At 38.1% G+C, this 20,652-nt stretch overlaps 1 protein-coding gene across 4 annotated transcripts in view; it reads left to right on the forward strand.

The window, feature by feature from the left end:
• FNDC3B (fibronectin type III domain containing 3B) overlaps positions 1–20,652 on the forward strand; it is a 350,839-nt gene that overhangs the window by 38,236 nt on the left and 291,951 nt on the right. The window contains exon 2 of one of the 4 annotated variants that reach the window (XM_082458919.1): positions 12,168–12,308. The exons of the other annotated variants lie outside the window; for them this stretch is intronic. The gene's annotated coding sequence lies outside the window, so the exon portion shown is untranslated. The remainder of the gene's footprint in view (positions 1–12,167; positions 12,309–20,652) is intronic. 4 annotated transcript variants of the gene reach the window in all.

Genomic DNA, 20,652 nt, shown 5'->3' on the forward strand with positions numbered 1-20,652 from the left:
ACTATATGTAAAGTGACTTCCTGAGTCTTACATTTTATAGGTTAAAAATCTAAGGATCTAATTCCATATATACATTTCAACGTAGGGCATTTACTTGATATGAAAGTTACTTTCTATCTTTTAAAACCTATATACTGTATCGAGTACATTTTTAAAGACTTTATTTTTATTGGAGCAGTTTTAGGTTCACAGCAAAATTGAGAGGAAGGTAAAGAGACTTCCCTTCTAGCCCTTTGCCTCCACAGTGCACAGCCTCCTCCGTTATCAGCTTCCCCCCACGAGAGTGGTGCATTTGTCATAACTGACGAACCTCCACTGACACATCATTATCACCCAAAATCTGAATACATTTTTGAATTCAGAAAATAAAATTATGAACAGTATTATAAATTAGAAGACTGGCTGTGTTGGCAAGGTCAGTAATAGGTGACAGATTTTGTATTCATACCTGTTTGCCATTAGTCATGCCTTTTGTCAGTTGTTCCTCAGAGCAATTAGATTAGCACATTAAGTTTTTGGGTTTAAGAAATGAGCTTCAAAGGGTAAGGTGGTTAATGCTTACCTAATTGGCTAGGAAAAGTGTTTATTTCTTTTTAGGAAAATAATTTCCTCTTGTTTCATATTATCCAGCACATTGGTTGAGTGAAATTAATTGTTAACTTGAAACACATTTATTTTCTATGGATGTGAATATTCCCATAGTACCTTTGACACTTTGATAATACTTAATTGTGGATTAGGTTCATGGTTCCAGTGATATGTTGACATGCAAGTCGGAGGAGCCTATTACATTTACAGAAGTTCAGTAACAAGAAGCTCATCATTAACTAGGACTGCAGGTAATAAGGAAATAGTGTTTTGGCATTTGCGGTCTTTTATGTATGAGAATTCTTTTCTGTACTGGTCTTGTAAATTAATATGAAAGTCTGACCAACATATATTTTTTCTTTTATAAACATTTCTCCCACCCCAAAATAATTTGAATGAAATCAGCTTTATTCCTGTCTGCCGTAGTCATTTCTTTCTATGGATAAATAGTATTCCTTGTTATTTGCAAGGCTGATGTAACAACACAGCTGTTGTATGCTTGGCATTTCTGCTTCTGGTGAAATGCTATTTGTGCAGATTTATCTGATCCAGATGTGTGACCAGCAGGCTACATTTCTAATTATAAGGATAGCCAAATTCCATTATAAGCACATCATGGGATTATAGAGCCAGGAGGCATCTTGCGAGGACATCTAGTTCATTCTCCAGCTTTTCAGCAGGACCGCACTTCATAAACCACTCCAGCACTGAACAAAGCAGCAAAGAATGTTCCACCCGTGTATAGGCTGAAAGTAGAATCATCAGAATTACAACTGGAAAAAGAGATGAGCCCCTCTAGTCCAGCCCTCTTGCTTTATGGGTAAACAGATTCAGGCCCAGAGAAGTTCGACATAATCTGGACTTTTAGGACTCTTTGCCTAAAACTTACTCTGCTTTCTTCTGAAGTGGCCTGTGCTGAGGGAGAGAAGGTGGAAGACTTGATTGGAAACGCCAGGTTCACATCCAGATGTAGCTCTCTAGTTCCTTCATTTAGAAGTAAGAGGTAATGAATTAGTGACAGCTGGATTCCATTGGAGTTTATTAACTATTTCTGAAACCTAATATGGGGTGAGATATTCTATTGTAGTATGTGTATATGTTTTGTGTATATTAGTGATTAAAGAACAAAGGAAATTAGACATGCATTTTTAGGGCCTGAGGATTTGCAAGTTTTGTATATAAGCTTACCAAGAATGACATATCTGAATAAATATGTGATTCTTCAACTCCATTTGACATTGTTGAGTCTGGGGTTTGATTTTGCCCTAAGCTAATAGTGACCCTGTTACTGTTTCATCAGTGCTGGCAGGAGACAAGGGGCTCTGGCACCACAGACAGGGGCACACCAAACAGTGTGAGCACCAGCACTTGTATCAGTTCCTCCTCGCCCCCAAGTCCCACGGGGGTGATTCGGAGCGTCCAGATGGAACTGTGTACACAGTGGGATTGTGTTTCTGCTGAGGGACACTAAACTCGGGGAATCCACTGCTTTTGTAGCATGCAGTGAGGGAACTTTCTCTTTGTCCAGAGGCGAGTCTTACCCCATCTGTCAAGGTAGTTCACTGTAAACAGAACTCTGAGAAATAGCCTGGACACAAAATGGTCAAGGCCTTGCCTTTTTAGCATACCTGGCAGGGCGTGTAAGAGCACAAGAGACTGACGGAGGGTGTCTCACAGCAGTAATGTCCTGTAATTTCTGTCCATTTATGTGCCGTAAGGAAGAGATGATCAACTAAAATGCATTACTGGCAACTTCACAGAGAGTAAAAGACATTATGTAGCTGTTAGGAAGCAAATTCATAATAAGAGAAAATGGTAAGTGCTGGATAATCAGGAGAATGAAAATGGGAGGAAAATATGCAGAACTTTATTTCTTCTGTAAATTGACATTTGATTATGAAACTTAGGGATGTGGTCAATTCATATTAAATATTATCACAGCCAAACATCAGGGATTATAAATCTTGTTTCTACACTGTTAAATCTGTACATCTTTTGTGACATGAAAGTGGTAGCCATGTGGACCCAGGCCTAGATTTAACTCTGTTTCTTCAGTGCATTGTAGCCTTAAGGGTTTAAAAAAAATTATTATTATTAGAAAAGTTATTCGTGTTGTTTGTTTAAAAAAAACTGTTTTCCCCTCAAAAGATAGGGTGGTATAAAAAAGTAAAATCTTGGGGGCTTCCCTGGTGGCGCAGTGGTTGAGAATCTGCCTGCTAATGCAGGGGACACGGGTTTGAGCCCTGGTCTGGGAGGATCCCACATGCCGCGGAGCAACTAGGCCCGTGAGCCACAACTACTGAGCCTGCGCGTCTGAAGCCAGTGCTCCGCAACAAGAGAGGCCGCGATAGTGAGAGGCCCGCACACCGCGATGAAGAGTGGCCCCTGCTTGCCACAACTAGAGAAAGCCCTCACACAGAAACGAAGACCCAACACAGCCAAAAATAAATAAATAAATTTAAAAAAAAAGTAAAAAAAAGTAAAATCTTTCTCCTTTTCACTGCATTGTAGCCCAGTCAAAGTTCATAGAGGTTGCCATAGTTCTGTGGCCTTTGGATCAGTCAGCATTAGAAGGGAGAAGAAATGTTAATGATTTTAGTGGCTACTTTTTCCTTTTGAAGGATCAGAATCTAATAAGTGCTTAGAACATTTAAGAAGTATTCTGAATATCTAGAAATGATCATAATACTGCATCATAAACCTAACACTAAAATATTATAAGTTCACTTTTCTCAAATAGTAACGAAAGATTGTCTTACAATAATGGGCATTAGGTAGGTCACGTAACAATATCTTTGTTTTATGGATAAGGAAACTGAGGCATAAAAATTTGCCCATTGGTTATATGTGAGCTGTGCTGGGCTTCTTACTACTTAGAAAAGATTTTGGCTGCAACTAAAACCTTCATAAGACATGAGACTAACTCTGTAGTACTCTTAATTCTACTTATCCTGTTCTTTTTTTCATGGTTTTTTTTTTAACATTAATTATCACTTTCTTACGTACTACATAACTTCTTACGTTCATGGCTTGTTTCCCCTTACTAGAATGTAAACGCCACCAAACAAGGGTTTTTTGTTGTTGTTGTTTCTCTTGTGCACCAGTGAATTACCAGTCTCTGGAACAGTATCTAACCCCTAGTAGGTCCTCGGTAAATTTGGTGATTAAGTGAATCAACATGTGGTATATTATATACCTGGTACTATAAATTGATGAGACTCAGATTTTAGATATCTCCAGCTTTGGGCAAGTGATTGGGCATCTCCAGATAACACTGATTGCCTCATCTGATAGGATGAGATTGAATTTGTAAACTGGGCTGGGGGAATGTGGCCTGTAGATTTTGTTTTTGGCTTTGCACAGTGTTTTTTAAAATTTGGAAGCAACTTTTGAAAATGAAGGGATTTCACGTAAAACAAGATTTCTGGTTTCTCTTGAAAACCTGGCAGTATGGACTGACATTTCTGCAAGGTAGTGAAGGTCGTAAGCTGAGTGTCAGCTCCCAGTTTAGAAGGGGTGTCTGCTCTGTCTGCAGCGGTCTCCACCGCTCTCTGTTGACTCCTAGATACTGAGGCTGCCTGTCAGTTGTTTTTTGCCATCATGTGCGTACTTTAATTTTTAAAATATGAAAAAAATTTAAATATGAAATATTTCTCTGTGGCCATGTTTCTAAAACAGGAAGCAAGGAAGGTAGACTACTTTACTCATTGGCATTCCCTTCTTGGCTCTTGTAGGCATTTAGACATCACAGCCCCTTGATGTGATGATTATTTAAAACCTCTACCTCTTTCGGGTCTAGAGTTTTTATGATTTTAGTTATGAGTGCTGACAGTATGCAACAGGGAAGAGATAGCGGCTTAGACTTAGAGGAATGAACTTCAGTCCTTTTGACTGTGGAAGTGGCAGCATGGAATGTGAGTCTGGGGGAAAAATGCTTTCTTTGTTGAACTGTTAATGCCTAATTGGTTCAGATGTTGAAAGTGCATGGCCACATTGCTGAGTGCTCAGGTACAGCATTAGAAGGGCCCTAAAGGTGTGTGTTCGCTGTTTGTACTGTTTCCTGTCTACTAAGGAAATTGTATTTTTCTTTCTACTTGTAATAGTGGCAGGAAATGCGAAAGATTAGAAAACATTTTGTTGTTTGGAAAAAGTGGTCTTTCATCCAGGAAAAGTGAATGTTTTAGATTTGTTGTTGCCTTAAAGACTTGAAAAATTGAGCTTTGGATTCCTTTTAATAGGAAGAAGAAATGGCATACCCTTCCTAGAGGAAATTTGAACAACTAGACAATTTCAAGCCATGTTTAATGTGGAAATGTGACTTATATTTTGACGTTATATGGGTGAATAAGATTGTGCAGTCCTTTAGACTCATAAATTGCGTAGGGTTAACTGTTGGATCCAATTTTCTTTGACTTTTTACCTAAAGATTGGGCTAAGTTCTCATGTGAAGAAACTAGGTGAAGTGCTACTAACATATCATTAGATAATCTCTATAAAGTAGAATTTCACATGATTTCATTAGGAGAGTTGAAAATAATTGAGTAGCTAGAGCAGTGTTATCAAAAGAGCATTATCTGATGAACACCAGCCCTTGGGAAAAGTTTGTGTTCAGAAAAGTTTGACCCTGGAGAGATTCTCGGTACATATTCGTTCTTTGAAGTCCAGCATTAAAGAACCTCTAGCTATTCAGTCCAGAGTTTTCAGGTTTACTTGATATTAGAATTCTTTTTTCATATAAGACATATTAACATGAAGCAGAATATTTGTTCCATGGCATATACTTTGGAAGTTATCACCTGGATGGATTTAGAAAAAACAAAGATACCGCATGTAGTTGGTTCCTGTTTCTGTATGGGTTTTTCTTTTTCCCCTCACTTTTACCTGAGTTTGCAATTACAGTTCTTCCAGGCCACTCCCAGGGATGTCAGGCAGTGACATGGTTGAAACTTAGTGTAGAACCCAGATGGAATGTAGAGGATAGTTTTGAGTGGTCTTTCTTTTGTTTAGAAAACAAATATATCTATATTGATTTCCTGTTTTTTAGGTCATATGCTTCTAATTAAGACACATAACTCACCATGGCTGTATTGTAAATGACCATATTAGGTGTGGACATCTTTTCATTGTGCTGCCATTCTTTTGGAGACTTAGCGTTACTAATGTAGATAAAACTTGTCTCCTCTGAGAGCCTCAGTAGTTGCCTGGTTTGGGACTTTGCAGAGAACCTGATAGACTAGGGGAAAGGCAGTGGGATAATTAACGTTTTGGAATTTGATAAGAGTGGGTGTATATGTGTGTGGGTGTTGTAAAGAGCATACAACCTGGTTAGTTTTCCTTTATAAACTTAGGTAGAAAATATGCTTAGAAATTTGAAGTGATTTGAGAGGCAAGAGACCTTACTCTTCCATTAATCAGTGGTGTGACCTCTAAAAATTAAGGGATGGATTAGATAATCTTGAAAGTGCTGCTGATTTAAAAAAAAAAAAAACTTTAAAAATTTCATTGCACATTTTAAATGCTGAGGTTGTGTTTTTGAAATTAGTATAGGTTGTAACATGCTGGAAAGGAAATGAAACCCTCATGGTGGAAAAGTTTATGCTGATGTAAAAATATGATTTGGAATCTTTGGTATTTGCCAGGGGCTACAAGAAGTAAATGGCTCTCCATTTGCAATCTTGTACCACATGAGGGCTGCAGGAGAATTTGAGAGCCCCGGGCTGACCTCTTTGAGAGCTCTGTGGGACACAGTCCCCGATAGCAGGAAGAGTAGCGTAGTATTATATATATACTACTTCTGCCTTTGGATCTTGAACCTTTTACCATGCATCACCTCTGCCATTCACATTTTCAGAGTAAGTAATGAGAAGCTTAGAACCAGGGAAGTGCTTGCCACGTCTTGTTCCTGAGACGCCTGCAGCCTAAAAATGCTTATCATTCAAGGTGTGACATGAATGAGTGTTATATGGCTATTGTAATTTTTCTTTAAAGATATGCGGCTAAACAAAGTACTTTCTAGGGAAAATATCTTTTAAGTAGAACTTTGTTTATGACTCTGATCCCAAATTAGTGAAATTGCTGTATTAGGATCACAGAATTTAGAATTGGAAGGAAATTTGTGGGTAATCTAGTCCAACCACATCATGTTGCAGATAAATGGAGGCTCGGAGAAACCTAAGTCACACAGCTGGTATTTGTAATAAAACAAATTAAACCAAGTCTCTGGATTGCCACCGAGATCCTCTTTGCTCACGTCATGTAGATTTCAGGCGATGTGTGCAGTGCTAGAATTCCTTGTGAAATGTTTTAAAAATTGAAATATAGTTTACATACAGCAAATTTAACAAATCTGAATCTTCACAAGTATATTTTGAAGTGTAATTGATCATTTAGAAATCGTTTTAAAAATAAATCTACAGCGTAGAAGTACAAGTACAATCTCATTATTTGTGTTGACAGCATTCTCCTAAAAAGTATGTGTTGCTTAAAATGATTAGCTTGTATGGAAGGTATAAAAAAGAGTTGTATTTTTATTCACTTATCCAGCAGTAAGACTTTTAAGATACATAGACAATGGCCAAATAATATTCAGTCTTCTGGTTTAAGTGATAGGGAAATTAGCTTTCTTATGGACAGAAAAGGCATTGAGAGAGAACTGACTTGTCATGGTGTTGAATTTCACAGAATTAGCTTTGAATAAATAGGATTTTCAGTGTGCTGTGAGCTTTTTAAAAGTCACAGTGAGTAACTAATACCCGTAGAACTTTGCAAAGTAAAAATTAGTTCAGAACAGATTATTTCTTTTACTGATTCTCGTTTCTGAATTAAATCTATGAATCAAGAATGTACGAAAACATCTTTTAGAATGTATGTTACAGGAGTACAATATAAGATTGGGACAAGATGTTTTACTACAGGATTTTCTTAGACCCTGGAAAAAAACCGTACGAATTCATTAGTGAGTGTTGGAAACAGGAAGCTATGGGGCACAGCTGTCTGCAGAGGTTTGGAGGATTCCCCTGTGACAGTCAGTACTGAATCATCAGTTGATTGAAGGTAGGGGGTAGGTGGCAACACACACCACACACAAGTTGAATGTCGGATTTACTAAGCCCTCAGCAGTATGATGATTTTAGATTATAATTTCAGTCATAGCAATATCTTAATACCTTTGACAGAAGGATCTTGGAACATTAAAAAAAAAAGATTCCAGTAAGACTGCCTTGTAAAGATCAAGGACATGGAGATTTGAAAAATCTCACTCTCTGTTCATTATTTGAAGGTCTTTTGAAATCTTAGCTCAACTGCAAAGTTAGCCAAACGTGCATAACTGGATTTCCAGTGTCTGCACAGTTCTAGGCACGTAAGATACCCAATAAATGTTTGAAAAACCGAGGGAATAAATTTCCAGATCTGTCTACTCAACTTTATCTGACTTCAATCACACATATGATTTCAACATGTATTATTCATTTGTAGTAGTGCTCTGGTTGTGGTGATCTGTCAGATGTGGTTGTCTGTTAAATGATTTGAGTAGGTGTGCTTAATTCTAATATCTTAATTATTAGGTGTTGATTAAATTTTTTAGCAATTAGTCAATTTAAAATTCTCAGACATTAATATTGTCTCTGAAATGCTAAACAAATTAGAGGTGGAGACCAGAGGTTTTGTCTCTACAGCTTGTCCAGCATCAGATGTATCTCCTCTTTTCTGCTACTTGCAGTTCTTGATTGACTGAGAATGATTGAGTAGAGGGGTCCTTGGTGCTTTTTCTAACCAATGGATGGCAAATATGTGACATGGATCTCCTCAATCCTTAATCTCACTACCTTGGCAGCCCTCTCTGTCACTGAACCAGGGCAGTGAATCTTTCTCAAGACTGTAATCCAGGCAGGTACCAAACCAGTTTGAGTGGGCGTGTGAGAAAAAAGCCAGGACCCTCACCAAACAGCACACGTTAAGGAGCTGGAGAGGGATTTGTGCTTAGAACACAGAAAGAGTTCTTAGTGCAGTCAGAATAACCCAGGTTTCCTGATTCTCCAGTGTAGTATTCCTTATCACTTTGCTTTCCCGTGTAACAGGATAGGATTGTGAAAATAAAGTGAAATGATATCCTTACTTAGGGTCCAGCTCACAAAACCAAAACTAAATTATTATTTACCTTGTTTTATCTGGGTACTGAAGATAATATAGCTAATTTAAGTTTTCATCCTAGTAATCTCTTCAGTGGCTATGAAGAAGTTGGGAAATAATTTACTAAAATAAGACTGAGGTGGAGGACCTGGGGAGAGGGAGTAGAATAAAATAAAACTCTTCTGAAGTACTTGGGAAAATATATATTTAAAAAATTTTTACTAGAGTATAGTTTTTTTTTTTTTTTTTTTTTTAATGAGCTTATTTATTTATTTATTTATTTATTTTTATTTTTGGCTGTGTTTGGTCTTCGTTTCTGTGCGAGGGCTTTCTCTAGTTGCGGCAAGCGGGGGTCACTCTTCATCGCGGTGCGCGGGCCTCTCACTATCGCCGCCTCTCTTGTTGCAGAGCACAGGCTCCAGACGCGCAGGCTCAGTAATTGTGGCTCACGGGCCTAGTTGCTCCGCGGCATGTGGGATCTTCCCAGACCAGGGCTCGAACCCGTGTCCCCTGCATTGGCAGGCAGATTCTCAACCGCTGCGCCACGAGGGAAGCCCTAGAGTATAGTTTTACAATGTTTTGTTAGTTTCAGGTGTACAGCAAAGTGAATCTGTTATACATATGCATGTATTCACTCTTTGTTAGATTCTTTTCCCATATAGGCCATAACAGAGTATTGAGTAGAGTTCCCTATGCTATACAGTAGGTCCTTGTTAGTTATCTATTTTATATAGAGTAGTGTGTTTATGTCAATCCCAATCTTCCAATTTATCTCCTCTCCCAACCCCCTGGTAACCATAAATTTGTTTTCTACATCTGTAACTCCATTTCTGTTTTGTAGATAAGTTCATTTGTACCCTTTTTTTAGATTCCACGTATAAGCGATGTCATATGATGTTTGTCTTTCTCTGTCTGATTTACTTCACTCACTATGACAATCTCTGGGTCCATCCATGGGAAAATATTTTTTTGAAGTAGCAATTGTTAGAGGTACAAGTATGTCTTATCTGTTAAGTAGAGCAGGTAGGAGTTACACTTGGCAATGCTATTGACAGTTTTAGCTGCATTTATATTTGTTGTTGCAATTGCTTCTTTTCATATATATAGATGGGATTTTCCTCAATAATTTTGAATTACCAAGGTTTTTATCTACATAATATTAACATGTGAAAAGAACAGTACAGTTTGAAGATGAGATGCACATTTTCCCTTAATTTGCAAACATCTGAAAAAAACTATTAGAAATTACAGGAGTCTGATATTTTATAGATTTAGAAATGGGCATTATAGTATCAAGGGCTGTGTAATTTCCTAGTGTTTTTTCTAAGGAGTGTATATCTATGCATATGTGTGTTTATGTATATGTGTTTTGGAGCATCTTAATTTCAGCTTTATGAAGCTTTGTCATTACAAGTTGCTGGAAATATAAGAATGCATTTTGTACCTATAAATTGTGATGCAAAAGTTATTAGCTTCTTCAAAAAATTGGCTTTTATTTTAACACACCTGGAATTTTTGTTTATTCATCTTGACACGAGTAGTCACCGAAGAGCAATTTTGAAAACTGTGTTGCTTCTAGGACCATCATCTGGAGCGCTCTGGTGTTTCACTGATCTTGCGTTGTGTATGTGATGGGGGGCAGTGATGAATGGCTTTAGACTGCTTCAGAAAAGGATATTGCATATTGATCACAAGATTGGCCCAGTATTTTGTTCATTTCATGACCATGGAATGCACCTCTAACCTTAACAACTCTTCTTTCAAATGCTTTCATAAAGCCATCATCACTGGCAGAAAAAAACAACATATATTACAGGTCTCTTTGATAGAGGTTGGTAGTGTCTTCTTGGAAAAGAAGAACAGCAACCTTCATATGTCAAACAGAAGCAGTACAGAAGTGACAGGTCTCCCCCATGCAAAAGATCTCTGTAGATAACCTCAGCAAACCTAGAAGTCTGAATAGACTGTAGCTAAAGGAGTGACTTCTGAAGTATCAAGGAATTCATCAAATAGCTGAGCCACTACCACATGCCAGGGCCCTGTAGCAGTATCTTGAGGACCTTTTTAACAGGTGCATATTCTCCAGCCTTAAAAAAAATTCTTCCTCAAGTTATTTAACTTCCCCATACATCAAGTAGGGGAGAAAGTTGTCCAAGAGGCATTATTTGGATGTAATAAGTGAATTGAATGGAGGAAAGTTTGCTTGCCTGGAGTGTCTCTTGAGTCTTCCAGAGAGGCTCAGACTATCAGATATGGAAGAAAGTCGAGCCGTCCATCACCCTCCTTTCACACTTGAGGACAGGAAGGCCCAAAGGGCTCTTAGTGGAGGTCATTGTAAACTGGAGTAATCTTGAGGTAGCTTTAAGCAACAGATAAGGCTTAGACAGAAGGTGGATGTCCTAGGAAAGAGGAGGGGGTAGTACCAGGAGCAGAGTTTCAGCGGTCACATGCTTCTGGAGAGTCGTGACACTGGTAGTAGGAGGGAGAGTCGTGACACTGGTAAGAGGGAGAGTCGTGACACTGGTAAGAGGGAGAGTCGTGACACTGGTAGGAGGGAGAGTCGTGACACTGGTAAGAGGGAGAGTCGTGACACTGGTAAGAGGGAGAGTCGTGACACTGGTAGGAGGGAGAGTCGTGTGGGCAGAGTAGGAAATACATTTATATAGGCAGGGGACTGTGGAGGATCTGTCTGGCTGGAGAAATGTTTCTGAGCTACAGAGTATACTATCTTGCCTATATATGTCATATTAGGAAAGATCTAAGACAGTGTTTAGTATATTTTACAGCTTTTCTGAAAATTCCCATCACCTGCCCTTGTTCAGAGGAAAGATATCCAGGCCTCCCTCCAGAGATTCTGATTTGGTAGTTCTGAGGTGGAATTGAGGGATCCGTATTTTTAAACAGTTTTATTGAGAAATAATTCACGTCATACAGTTTACTCATTTAAGATGTAAAATGCAATATATATATTTTTAGCATTTTGGCAGGGTTGTACAACCATCGCCAATATCAAATTCTAGAACATTTTGTACCTTCTAAAAGAAACCTTGTAGTACCTATTGGCAGTTACTCTGCCCTGCCATCCCTCTACCCCTCCACCTCCGCCCCAAGCTCCAGGCAAACACCTTTCTGTCTCTAAAAATTCACCTGTTCTGGACATTTCATAAAAAGGAAGTCATACAATATGTGGCCTTCTGTGGCTAGCTTTTTCAGCACTTAGCATAATATTTTCAAGGTTTATCCATGTTCTGTCATGTGTCAGTACTTCATCCCTTTTTATTGCCAAGTTCTTTTCCATTGTGTGGGTATACCATATCTTATTTATTTATTCTAAAGTTGATAGATGTTTGGGTTGTTTCTCCTTTTTTGGCATTTATGAATAATGCTGCTGTGAACATTTGTGAGGAATCTGTGTTTCTAAACAAGCACCCCACCTGATTCTGTTGCAGTAGTTCCTGCATCACACCTGAAGAAACACTAACCGGAGCAGTTAGCTCAGTAGAACTCCCACTTCCACATGCGAAGTCCCTCATTCCGCATCTCATGAGAGCTGCTCTGGCCTCTGCGTGGAGAGTCCCTGGTTTGTGAGAGTGAGTGGTGGCCTAGTGGAAGTACGTTTCACAATGAATTACATGGTCTGCATGTGCAGGGTAGAGTGGACAGAAGAGGGAGACGAGAGAGAGATGGTAGGCAGGATAAGTTGGTTCCAGACGGTTCCAGAATCTAGAAGTGATTTGATTTAATTCCTGAACTAGGGCACTGCTCCTCCTGCTGCTGGTAATGGAAAGGAAGCGTCAGAGGAACAGACTTTTCTTAAAGGAAGAATCCTTTCACTAGTGGTGATTTTAAAATATTCAACAGTTTATATTTTTAACTGACTCAGACATGGTTATGTCTAATTCTGACCTTATCTATTCCTATCATCCTGTTATTCCAAATAAATGTGTTTTTACCAACTGTTTGAGAGAGGAAATCCGGGAAAACTAACTGAAGGATATAATAAAAAAAATGCTGGGTTATGATATTTTGAAGCCTCTGGTCAATTAGGGATGTTTAGATATTGTACAAGCCTGTGTCAGACTGAACTTTTCAAGGTTCCTTTTTAGATTCAGGATTCTATGATACATCTTGAAACTGAAAATCGTTTCTAGGAGTGGAGCCCTCACCATCACTGTGGGTCGTCGGCCCACTGTGCCTAAGGTGAAGGGGAAATCACACCTGTGAGCTGCTGCACCGATTTAGAAGGTGGGGCTGCCACCATCAGTGACCCTTTTCAGGAAGTCATAGAGGTGTGTTTTGTATCATAGGATTCTCATTGATCAGATATCCATTATCTGTTTCTCATTTTCCTGTTGGATGATTTGACAAATATGATGAGATTGCCCTTAAGATGCTCTGTGTTCTATATATTCAGTACATTTTTTTTTTCCCCTAGCAAAAGCACCACTAAAAAAAAAGTCAGAACATGTTGATGAAAAATTCTTCATCCTACCTACTTAACCATAATCACTGTGAACACTTCGGTGTATATTCTTTTATTTCTGTTCTCTTGTGAAAAATAAACATATTCCTAGTTTTGCAGAAATAAGACCACAGCGTAGACCTTCTATTTGTTAACCTGTTATCCCTCTATGTTGTTATTTCCCTATAAACAGTGTGTTGTGTGCATCTCTCTTCACTTACAGCGTTTAAAATTGGCAGCATAGTCTTCCATTGTATGGATGAGATAGCTTCTAACTTTTCACTATTTTATGCTGAGATATACTTTATACTAAGATATTTTAGGTCACATCATACACTTTGCCAGTCTGGTTTTCTGTTAATAACTTTACTGGCAGCAGTACACCTAGATGCTCAGGGTTAAGTGTTTTGGGTCAAAGTGCCATCGACCTGGATTCATGATACGTCTCTTCTGCTGAGAAGATAGGGTAGGTTTATAGTTGTGAAGAAAGTGTTCTGAACAGTTAACAGAAAACATCCTATAGCTCTTGAGAAACAGACAGTAAACCTTTACTTTTTAGAAACATATATATGGAAATATAGAAACAAAAAATTGAATTTACAGTAATTTGTGGGAACCATTCACTTCATAATTCTATTTAAATATTTGCACACAATCTAAGTGTGTTATGTCATTATAACCTGATATCATATAAGAATAGATTATGCCTTTGGGTACACATTGGTCATCTCAGTTGAATACCATGTATTCCCTAGCTTTGTGCCAAGGTCAAGGACCTGAAGAAGATTTTGCCACCTTCTCTGAAAATGTCACTTAGGAACCAGTTCTTTATTTTTTTAAAGTTGTCAGTGTTATAATCATGAAATATCAAAAATAAAAAATAGGTCTATACTGTGTCAACTGTAGCCCTCTAACTTTATAGATTTCATATGGCTAGAAAAAAATTGAAATGAAACACATCACTGTTTTAACAGTGGATGGTTCTGGGTGATGTGATTATGAATAATCAAAACTTTCTTCCTACTTTTCTGTATTTCCAGATTCCTAGAGTGAACGTGTGTTATATGTTCTAATATATGGGGATGTGGGAATTAAAATATGGAACAAATACTTTTAGGCCTCAGATGAGGAAAGGTGGGGTGGAGAGAAACCATAAAGATAAGAGTGGGTAGTTACTTTTCCACTGAGAATGAGGCCTGCCAACCCTAAGGGAACTCTCTGGTCCCACCCTGTACTTTTCATAGCTAGAGTTTTTGAAGTCCTTTGTGCTAGTTAGGGACTAGCATAGTTAGCACAGCTAAGTAAGTATGTAACAGATTTCTATTATTAGTTTATCTTTGCTGAGCCTCGTTTGATTGACGGAGAGTTCTCCACCCAGAAAGTTCGATTTATTTTGGCAGTTCAAAGAGGATATGTTGGAGTGCTTGTTATCTAAAAAAAGTAAGGCTGAGAAACCTGCTTTCCCCTCCTCCCTTTAAAAAAACTGTTTGGGTTGGTCCTAGTGAACATGCCTAATCTAGGGATTACTCTGCAAGCATGACCCGAGGGCTGGTTTTGTAAATGTTACCAAATCTATTACTTAACCACAGATGTGCTTCCATTGTTGCCTTCCACATAGTCCCCGGCTGAATGGTGAAAGTTCGTTCTGGGAGACTTGGCTAAATCCGAATCTTTTAGGTCTTTACCTTATGTTGTACAGTGGTTTGGAAATATTTCATCGCGAAAATTTGAACAGTCACATGGTGCAACGTAGATTGAATTACATGGGTTTTTAAAAGTTAACTTTTATGATTATAAAAATTATAGATGCTCAAAAATAGTTAAGTACAAAGGAAAAAATATAACTCATTTCATTATCCATAGGTTAACCATTGTTAACATTGTGGTTTTATTTCATTTCAGTCTCATAAACAATTACATGTACATATATACTCTGTGTACCTTTCACTAAATATTGTGTTATGAGCGTTTCCATGTGATTTCTGGTTTACTTTTTCAGTATTGCAGTAGTGACTTCCTGAAGCTAGTAAGTGCTGTTATTTATGGTTGGCATGGGTGCAGATGCCTTTTATTTTATGGTGGCTGCCTTAAGTATTAGACTTCCAATAAACCCTTGAGATGTATGTATTAAATGTGATGTTCTTTGTTGCTGTCCCCAAATCGATAGATTATTAGAGCTGGCAGGGACCTTGGTGATGGAGTTTAGTCCTCTAATTAGAGAAATGAGAAAAATAAGCCAGAGGAGTTGCCCCTTGCCCAATGTCATTAAGTTATTTAATGGCCTAAGAATATTCCTCTCTTTCGCAGGTTGAGAAACTTGGGTATTGAGAATTTAATCAACATTTTTGAAAGAACCTGGTTGTGTTTTTTTAAAAAAGCTCAGGTAGGGAGGAAAAAGTCAAACTGGTAGTTTTATAGTGCAGTAGTAAATTGGTAAAACCTATTTGTTAATTGCATTTTCCATCAGCAGTTGGTTAATTTGATGGCATGTGTCACCATTATCTTTATTTCCTCACATATTTGTGCAAAAGTCATTGATATGATGCTGACAATGCCCACTTTCCTATTTGAGGAGTTAAAATAATTATTTTTTTTGCTTTGCAGTTAAGCAAAATGGTCAGTATTTAAGGAACCCTAATTTTCAGTAGAGATAATGAAGTGAGTGTTGAAGTTTTGATTTTTTTAAAATTGCATATTCAATACTAACACCTTTCATTAGTTTTGAAAAGCAGTAACTTCCTGGGAGTATTTTCCAGTTTATTTGAGAGACAAATGTCATGGCCTTGTGATTTTTTATTTTAAACAAAGTGATACCCTAAGAGATTAGCTAGAAAAATGAAATGCAGTTGTTGACTGTGTCCCTTTTACCTCGGGAAGAACTCGGGGGAATGATTGTGGACAACACCAGCTTTGTTAACCCTGAAGTGTAGGCAGTGGGGGCCTGTGAACATGGCATTTACAGTGGTTCACCGTCCCCTGCCTTGGAAAGTTCTCTCTGGAACAGTTGGAGGTGCTGTTAGCGAGGCCTGCTTCCTGTGTGAGTACCTATTGTGGAGGCCTCCCTTGAATGGGAGGTTTGTGAGAAGTGCTTTCCCACCAGTACACAATGCACCCTCTCGGCAATGTAAATACACATTCCACTCAGGGTCAGGCTCACAGCGACTGGCCAGAACTCCCTTGCAAAGAATGATATTTTGTAGTTCCATTTATTTATAATGGCTGGTGGAAAATTAATATGCTTGTTAAATCTATTTTTAAAAATAAAAGGGAAGCCACTTATCTAAGAGTGTTTGCTGAATGTAAATCAATTAGCTGTGGCATATTTTGATCTTGCTAATTCTCCTGCTCTAGGAAATGAATGTCACCTTCTTACTAACTGTTCTGTCTATATTTAAAACTTGAGGTTCTTGTTTTAAGAGTTATCCTTATGCCTCAGAAAACTCCTTTTGGGTTCTCTGATGAAAGACATAATAGGCTGTGGCTAAAGAAAATAAAGTAGTGACCCTAGAAAATACTAGATCAAGTCATCTTGGGATTTCGAATGGGCTCTATTGAGCAGTAAATGAAGGTCTAGAGATCAGAGCAGATAAGATTCTTACTTGGGAACGGCAACACAAAATTATTTGTCTTTATTTCCTTGGAGTTGATCGTTTGCTTTGAATCCAGGGCATGGATATGATTACTCGAGAGATGGAACGGGGTCCCCGTCTAATGGGCCTGGATTTACTGGAGTCAGGTCCCACCCGGTCCCTGAATGTTTGCTGACATTCCCAGCAGCGGAGTACCTGGTCCTCAACATCCATTTCCTATCCCCCCAGCCTGTTGCTCTTTTCTCAGGATTTTACCAAATGAATTTGTTTCACCAAAGTACTTTAAAGAGTGTAACATAAAGTCCTGTCGAGAAAAATCCATGGTGGAATTTGGATACCTTTTCATTTGGATTAATTATTCTCTGTTCAGACCCTGCCAGGTGAATTGTGGATGTATAGAATATAAAATACGGACAACAATCTTTGTCTACTAGAAAGTGAGTTCAAATTTTTCTTATATTTTTACATCTAAGGTGCTTGGCATGGAGCAGTGGTTGTCAAAGTGTGGTATGGGGGACCCTTGGGTGTTCCTGAGATTCTTTTAATGGGGTTCATGAGGTCATAACTATTAATAATCCTAAACTGTTATTTGTCTTTTTCAATCTTATGCTTCTGAGTTCTTCAATAATGTTAACTGAAAAGTATCTTGTGTCTTTCATGCTTTCACTTGAGGAGAAGTATGAAAATTGAATTGGAGAACATGCATTTTGTAGCAGAGTTGAAATTTAAAATTATTTTTCTGGAAAGATTTTAAAGCCTATTAGTGGACTCCTTAAATTTAGAATTTGAATGATTTTAGAACAAAAGAATGTCTTACACAGAGCAGAACCTAAGTGAGTATTTATTAAATAAATGAATGCAGCCCCCTTACATTTTCTTAACAAATTATATTAGTGTAATTAATGATGTCATCATTATTCACAGGGAGTATTTAGAATATAGGCAAGCATCATGCTTTCAAACATTTAGATTCGTCTGTTTGCATATAAGTATGTATACACCAATTGCCATTTCATTTATTAAAGCTCTTTGATGCTCTATGGTACGGGACAGTTGTTGGTTTTTTTTTCCCCCCCCGTAAAAGAAAGAAAATGTTTTTTCTGAAGAATTCCACATTTTTGTGTTTTCAAAAATATTAGTCTGAATTAGTAAAGTGGTTGCTCATGTTAAAATTTTGTTTGGGCTAAAATCTGATACAGTAAATAGGTGTTCCCTTACACAGTGTGTCTTTGCACCTGCTAATTTGTTTCTTTATAAGTGTCATTTCATGTGAATTTTCTGTTTCAGTACCTTGTAAGTTCTAAGGAACACCTGGTATTTGCTTTGTGTTTAGTCACATTAGGTGAAATACAGAGCTGCTTATGAGAATGTCATCAGTTGTAATGATTCTTTAAGAAATAGTTTGTTTTAAAAAACATGTTTGTAAACTGATTTTCAGTGTATCCTGTACTATTCTCATTGATTTCTCTACCCTCCCCCACATAGGGGAGGAAGAAATATTTGAACCAACATCTAAAATTAGTAATAAAATGTTAGAAATCTTTGAAATACATATTTAAGTATAAATTGGAGAAAACATCAGTGATGCTTCTACCGGGCTGAAGTAACAGCTTCAGAGCTCTTCCTTGTAATGAGTGTTTTATAACATCTATTCAGTTCAACAAAACTGAGTTTGTTAAATAAACATGATTGAATTCTATATGAGCTGATTAAAGAAACAATTTTAGTATCCTCCTGGCTAATCAGAAATGAAGGTTGAGGCAGGGGGCATGTTTTGAAGACAAATTCATCTTCTGGCACACTCTTAAGAGTAGGAAAGATGCCACAGCTGGGAAACCAAGTTTAGACATTGGAGCTTATCTCAGATGAAAGGTTTCATAGAGCAGGGCGGTCTTTTGACTTCGGTTTTGTCAGAAGTATCCAGTGTGGATTTGGGTTAATCGAATATAACATTTCAGTGTAATGCTATTTAACATCATGCCTTTATTTCTAGAATCCTAGAATTCTAGTCCGGTCCAGTCCCTGGTACACAGTGGATGCTCAATAAGTATTTGTTAAAAGAATGGATGATTATCTCCGTTCATGGCCTTTTGTTTGATGCTGTTTTAGAAGATTCCTTTCAGCTGAGTCCTTTTGGGATATTGAAAATAATAGAATCTTGAAACCCTTTGTACCAAATACCTTGTTCTGACACTCTCCTCATCGATGACTTGCTAAGCTGCCCTGCTTTGTGAAGTAATTTTACTTTTGTGTTTAATCATGGCATATCTCTTTGAAAATCAACACAGAGGGTGTAACTTTAGTAGTTTATAGTTTGGTTTCTTTTTCTCCCAAATTTTTAACCATCTGGACTACATGATAGTACAGTGGATTTGTTTAACCTTCCTTAAGCTACTTTAGAAAGTGTTCTAAAAAATCATTAAATCTGCATCTTGGTAAGGATACACCCAAAACTCACAGTTGTTGCCTTTGTGTATGGGGAACTGGGGACTGGATAGGAGAGAAATGTACTTCGATTGGATGTCTTCGAAAGTTATCTTTTGAATTTTGTACTATGTGCTTGTTTTATCTAATTTTAAAATTCACTAACCTATGAATTTTTCATCAGTCCTTCCACTTCCATGTTTTGTTGCTAGATTCTTAGATGTTATAATCAGCTCGCTCAGAGAGCGTTGACTCTTAACCATCACTTTCTGAGTCTCTTTGAGCACCTTACTTACTTAACCTCTCTCAGCCTCAGCTGCAATACCTTTTAAGAGGGGAATACTGCCTCCTTCACACGAAGGTTGAGAGGCTAGGTAAGAATTAATGTGCAGGGGCTGCAAGCCGTGCCTTTCTTTGCTTTGGGGCTCTTTCTCTCATCCTTTCCCAGAAACAGTCAGTTGTTGGGTGTCTGCAACACATCCCACCCACACACCAATAAAGGGTGTTACACGTGGCTGTTAGGTACCCAAGTGGTTGTAGAAATGTGAATTTAATTCATAATAGATCTCTAAAAGCAGAGTAATAAAATACATTTTGGATTTCATTAGAGGAGACTCTAGAAGTTGTGTTAAAGAACCCACATTACAGATGAAGAGACTGAGACCCAGAGGGCCTGTGCAGGCCCACCTTGAGTCACAGCCCTGACGAGCAGTGGGACCTGTCACAGTGCCGTGGGGCTTCCAGGCAGGTGGTAGTAAGTAGCCCAAGGGCTGGGTGAGGAGTGAGCTTCTGGTGCTGGGATGGAGAGGAGAGCTGTCTTCTGATTTCCCATCTCATCTCTTTCTATATCTGCCCCGCCCTTGCAGCTTGCAGGTTGACTGGTGGGGAGGTGCCGAGACCTGGAGCTGGAGAGGGTTTTAGGAGTGACCTCTTCTGTTCTTGGACTTGTTTTCAACATCCTATAGAAAAAGATATAAACAACCACACAATTCTGAATCTCATTGAAAAGAAATATTTTCAGTTCTTCTCATCTTTGGATAAAGTATGTGACAAAGTTAGCTTGGATATGTGTGAAAATAAGGGCTCATAGCTTTGGAATGTTTCTTGTTAGATGCTAGACTGTCATCCTTGGGATGTGAGAGAGGGATGTGAGATTTACTGTGCTGAGTGTGCCTTGAGTCTAGGTGTTCTAATAAAAATGTCTAATTATGTCTGCAAACTTCTTTAAACACCGTTTAAAAACAATGAACAAAACAAACAGGCCTTTGGTTGGTAAACCTCTTTTGTAGTAGGGCCCCCTTTCCCTTTTAGTTAATATTTGCGGAACTGAGCTGTTTATGTGTGGATGTGGATCAGAGGTCCAGAGATTGTGTATATGTAGTGATAGAATTTTTTTTTAAGTTTTTGTGTTTCCTTAAAGATTTGGAGTATATTGAGGGGCTATGGAAGCAACCAGCC

Source organism: Balaenoptera physalus (genome assembly GCF_965194825.1).
Source record: "Balaenoptera physalus genome assembly, chromosome: 4".
Taxonomy (NCBI): domain Eukaryota; kingdom Metazoa; phylum Chordata; class Mammalia; order Artiodactyla; family Balaenopteridae; genus Balaenoptera; species Balaenoptera physalus.